Below are 6,106 nucleotides of genomic sequence, written 5' to 3'. Positions count from 1 at the left end.
GTGCGTAAGGCGAGACAGGGGTTCCTACCATGCTAGATAAACTTTAATAACAGACTGTTGAGGGCCAAGCAAAAAGACCTGGGTAGTGATATAGGCACCATCTGAAGATAAAAGAGAACTCTTAGCAGTACATTCATCTTTAGGATACTGACTCAGCTCATCCATGAAAAAGTGGTACGATCCCATCGCAGTAGGTCAGATTTAATTGCGGAAAGCAAAGGGGCATAGTTACAGGTGTATAACTGTGTAAATACAGCCAGAAGAAAAATACCCAAATATTTTAATGAGGAACTACACCATGTGAAAGAGAAAGAGGCCTGCAGCTGGGAGCGCATAGCAGGGGGGACAGCAGTGTGTAATTTAATCTCAGTATAAATATGCTGTTATGTAAAGCCCTCAGAGGTTTGTTAGAGAACCTTAATGAACAAAGAGCATCATGAAGGCCAAGTAACACACCAGCCAGGTCAGGGATAAAGTTGTGGAGAAGTTTAAAGCAGGGTTAGGCTATAAAAAATATCCCAAGCTTTGAACATCTCACGGAGCACAACTGCAAACCTACCAAGACATGGCTGTCCACCTAAACTGACAGGCCGGGCAAGGAGAGCATTAATCAGAGAAGCAGCCAAGAGGCCCATGGTAACTCTGGAGGAGCTGTAGAGATCCACAGCTCAGGTGGAAGAATCTGTCCACAGGACAACTATTAGTCATGCACTCCTCAAATCTGGCCTTGATGGAAGAGTGCAAGAAGAAAGCCATTGCTGAAAGAAAGCCATAAGGAGTTCCGTTTGCAGTTTGCGAGAAGCCATGCGGGGGACACCGCAAACATGTGGAAGAAAGTGCTCTGGTCAGATGAGACCAAATTTTACTTTTTGGCCTAAAAGCAAAATGCTGTGTGGCGGAAAACTAACACTGCACATCACCCTGAACACACCATTATTGTGAAACGTGGTGGCAGCGTGGGCAAAAATGTCACTTTCTAGATGTGCAAAGCTGGTAGAGACATACCCAAAAACACTTGCAGCTGTAATTGCAGTGAAAGGTGGTTCTACAAAGTATTGATTCGGGGGCTGAATACAAATGCACGCCACACTTTTCACAGATTGATTTGTAAAAAATTGAGAAACCCACTTATTTTCCTTTCACGTCACAATTTTGTGCCACTGTGTTGGTCTATCACATAAAATCCCAATAAAATACATTTACGTTTTTTGGTTTTAACATGACAAAATGTGGAAAACTTCAAGCGGAAAGAATACTTTTTCAAGGCATTGTACCTTAAATTAAAGCCACTGGCCCTTTAACTCCTTAATTAAAGTCACCATCCTTTTTAGCCCCCTTCTTAGAGTCCTTGATCCTAATTTCCTCTAAGCTATAATCCGCGCTCCCTATAGTCCCCTTCATTAAAGCGGCTGACCCTACTCCCCCCAAAACTCCCTTCCTCTCAGCCAAATTGTCCAAAGCCTACTACCCTATCACTTTTCTAAAGTAAAATTCCTGATTCATAAGCTTTCCCCCTGCAAGAAAAAAACCTAAATATTGGCTAGCAGAGGTGTAGACAGACATTTTGAACATCTCAATTTTTTAGGTGTCTGTTCCTACTTACCTTAAGACCATTATCTTTGTCCCAAAGTGTTCATCAGTTCCATGCTTGAGTGATTATCAGTATGTGAATGGAGTGGAAGTAGAATTTTAAGCGTCTATATGCCAGGATCCGCCAGAAAAATCTGGTGTAGATGAGCAGCAATTTACTATGGGCATGTGATTGTACCTCAACATTGAAAGCATTTTGGATTGGTTGATATAACGCATTTGACATATTACCATATTTCACATAGGCATATGTGTATTTTCTGCATGGAATTCAGGTTCTTGCTGGCAGAGCTAGCTTAAGTACTCATCTTTAGATGTGGTTAGACATGTAACAATTCTTTCTAATGATGCTATGCATTCATGCGTTTACACATGTACACTTGTAAAGTCTGATGATATGTATGTCCTGGACGCAGCTTTGTCCTACTTTTTTGTACACCACTAAACATGGTACACATTTTCATTTGTAGATGCAGCTGTGTGTATATCCCCATTGATTCCTATACATGTGTACAAAACCATACTACTTTTTTTTTAGATGCATTTGTGAAAGAGCCCTTTAAAAAGGTAATGTGCCACATTACATATCTGTGGTTCATTACATCTCCTGGCTCCTGCTAATGCAACATTCACCAGACACACATCCAATAAAAGACATTTAAATTAAAAGGCTGGAAAAAAAAGCTTAGGGTACTAAAAAATTCCTAGCATTACTGTAAGCACATAGCTATAGCTTTTTAAACATCATGAAGGAACTGATATAAATTTGGGAGCATTATAGAGATCAAAGGCAGGAAACGTTTTTGATAATATGTATTTTTATCCAATGACCAATTTACCTGTCAGTAGTTTCTAGGGATAAACCGCCCTAGAACCTTGCTTTACAGCAGGGACAGGCTGAATGTTGATCCATGTATGGGCACCCTGCTTGTACAGAGGTTTATCTATCTATCTATCTGAACAATCAGTGCTGCCGGTTATAGCAAGCAACACAGATCATAGTGTTCTGACCATGGGAAAAGCTCCAAGCCAAGAAAACAAAATAGCACAGCGGTGATTCCCCCATCCACCTCAAATGTGTGGATGGGGGAAATCGGCATATTTGGTTGAATGAAACAAAATGCATAATATGGCCTGCCTAAGGGCACAGGAAATGGATAAGGTATAAGTGTGCAAAGCATATTTTCCATTGACACCATTAATAATACTCTAACATAGATATACTGGACATAAAATAAACAGAGGATTTGCACTGTATGATGGGTCTGATCATCTTCAAGAATAAAAAGTTTGCCCAGAACTTGTACAAATTGTATATTGTATAATCAGCTTTACAGTAGCATCTAAGATACCAACCTTTACACCCCATTCACATTTGTGCGACTTGTCATACAACTTTGGACATCAAAGTCGCATGACAAGTGGTAACCCATGTTTTCCAATAATAATCATTCATATATGTGCAACTTTGAAGCAGTTCATGTACTACTTTGGTTTGACTTTCATGCAACTTGAATGCCATGGACTTCAATGTTAACCCTCAAACGTTGCATGAAAGTCACACCTGAATGTTTTACATGCAACAGTAGGTCCGACTTCACATCCAATTTGCACCCATCCAAAGTTGCTTCAAAGTTGCATGACTTTGGAATCATACAAGTGTGAATGGAGTCTTACTCAGCAAGCCATAGCTAGATAAAACATGGGGCTCAAGTGTTCATACAGGGGTCATTCAACAAACTCTACATTTATCCATCTGAGATTTTAATGGTTTAGGTTTTATTGCTTATGCACCTATATCGTATACTGCATATATAATGAGGGAATCTCTACTCGGTCACGGACAGGTACAATTTACTGTATTTATTGGCGTATAACACGCACTTTTATCACCCTGAAAATCGGGTGCAAATAGTGTGTGCGTGTTATATGCCGATACTGCAATTTGGGCTGCCTAGGAGGGAACGGGGAGGGGGGCGGGACGAGCGCCGTCAGATTACATACAGCGAGAATCTCCTGCTTACTCAGCGGCCTCTGTAATAGGAAGTCCCGTCTCCTGGGCCGGCATTGGACCAGTGTTCTGTCAATCATAGAAGCTGGTCCAGGAGGAGAGACTTTGTATTAATGAGGCCGCCGAGTAAACAGGAGATTCTCGCTGTATGTAATCTGATGGTGCTCAACCCGCCCCCCTCCCTGTGCCCTCCGAGGCAGCAGTAATCTGAGGTGTGGCTGCAAATGGCCATTGATAAGGCTGCATTCATGGCAATGGTGAGGCTGCATATGGGCATTGATCAAGCTGCATTTATGGGCAATTGTGAGGCTGTAGATGGGCACTGATCAAGCTGCATTGATGGGCAATTGTGAGGCTGCAGATGGGCATTCATCAAGCTGCATTGATGGGCAATTGTGAGGCTGCAGATGGGCATTGATGGGCAATTGTGAGGCTGCAGATGGGCATTGATCAAGCTGCATTGACGGGTAATTGTGAGGCTGCAGATGGGCATTGATCAAGCTGCATTGATGGGCAATTGTGAGGCTGCAGACGACATTGATCAGGCTGCAGATGGGCAATGGTGAGGCTGCATTGATGGACACTGACCCTTATTTTGCTTTAAAGTTCTTTATTTAAAATTTAAGGAGTTTTTTTCCTGAAACTTCCCTCCTAAAATGTAGGTGCGTGTTATACGTCAATAAATACTGTAATTTTCTTCCCTTGCTTCCAAAGATTTGGTTAATCTGAAACAAAATATCAGAGCTTGATTATCACTGGACAAGTACATCCACTGTTCACTGCATGTTTGACAATCTGCCTCCTACTAGACAAGGGAGCAAATCAGTAAATCATCAACACCTCCATTGTTTTAGGTGAACTAGAGATCTCACCCATGACAGTGACTTCTATGCTCTGAAGGTTTTCAGTTGAAATTATTTGTGTCATCTACATCTAAAATTCACATTCTACAACTATCAAACGGCGGGGGGGGGGGGGGGGGGGGGTTGTGCAGGATATTTAATAATTACTGTATAGTGGGACTTTTAAAATGAACCTGTGATTCTTTTAATGAATAGGTTAATAGGTTATAATTGACCCTGTCACTAAGGGCTCATGCTAGGGTGCGGCCCTAGCATTACATCGGGAGAGAGCGTCAAGAGCACATTGGAGGAAGAACAGAGGGAGAAGACAGCGGAGAGAGGAGACAGTGGCTGCAGAAGTCAGCGGTGAGAGGAGAAAAAAATCGGAGGATGAAGACATCGCCGGAGGGAGAAGAAATCGGAAGGAGAAGCAACGAAGTTGCTTTAATAAATTACTTTGTGAAACAACTGTGTACTGTTTTTTTATTTTTTGGGTAAATGGGTAGGGGTACGATGTACCCCATACTCATTCACATAGGGTGGGTGGCCACGATCTGGGAGCCCTCTTGTTAAAGGGGCTTCCAGATTCCGATAAGCCTCCCGCCCACAGACCCCGACACCCAACGGCCAGGGTTGTCGGGAAGAGGCCCTTGTCCCCATCAACATGGGAACAGGGTGCGGGTCTGGTATGAATCTTGGTGGGACCTCCACAACGTTTTTTTTTTTTCATTTTGGGGGGGGGTTGTCATTTTGGGGGTTCCTCTTCAAGATCCTCAGTGCACAAGTCGCACTGCAAGTCGGATCATCATGATCCGACTTCTGGTGTGACTTCTATTCAAATCAATGGGCTCTCATAGGGAACCATTGATTTTGAATAGAGGCAGAGAAACGCTGCTAAAAGCTAGTGTGGCTAAATGTGCATTAACGCGAATACAAAAAGCTACTAAAAGCACGTTTTTACAGATGCTTTTTCCTGACGTTGGTAGTGGCTTTGCAGCTCGTTTTTTCTAATGCCCTGTGTGCATGAGCCCTAACTCAAAAACCACTAACGAAACATACCTTCTGCTGCCCACATTGCCAGAACACCATCCTGTTCACATGTGAAGTCCCCCAGGAAAACAAACACTTCCAGGAGTGTCGACCTCCTGTGCCTGCCATAGCGCTCAGTGGTGACCTCCACACGTTACAGTTTACAGTAGTAACATGGAGATCAGCAGGAAGAACCAATGAGAGCTGGGTGGGGGGAGGGGGACCAAGGAGATGAACACTCCCAAAAGTGTTAGGTTCAAAGTGGACTTCATATGAGGATGTCTCATGAACATATCGGTCTTCTGATGGCATGAGTCTTCTCCTTCAGCTATGCATCTCTGGATGTGTTTGATTTAAACCTCAGGTGAGGTTTAGGTATGGATATTTTTGCATAGATACATTGGTCCAGCTTAGACAAATGTAAATATGTATGTGCCATATCTGGGTGATCCCCTTGGAAGCTGGAAATCACAGTAGTAGGCACCACTACTACAGTGGATGCTTCTAGGTCCTGTGCCAAGTGGCTACCCTGCTTAGTGAACACAGGAGGTTATTTGCTCAGCATGGGTGCCATTCAGAGAACACTTTGCAAACGCTCATGTATAATCATAGCAGGAGCGGGGCGCCAGCAGCG

Source organism: Aquarana catesbeiana, linkage group LG01 (assembly GCF_042186555.1).
Source record: "Aquarana catesbeiana isolate 2022-GZ linkage group LG01, ASM4218655v1, whole genome shotgun sequence".
NCBI classification, from domain to species: Eukaryota; Metazoa; Chordata; class Amphibia; order Anura; family Ranidae; genus Aquarana; species Aquarana catesbeiana.
The sequence above is the reverse complement of the archived record's forward strand: the minus strand, read 5'-3'. Positions refer to the sequence as shown.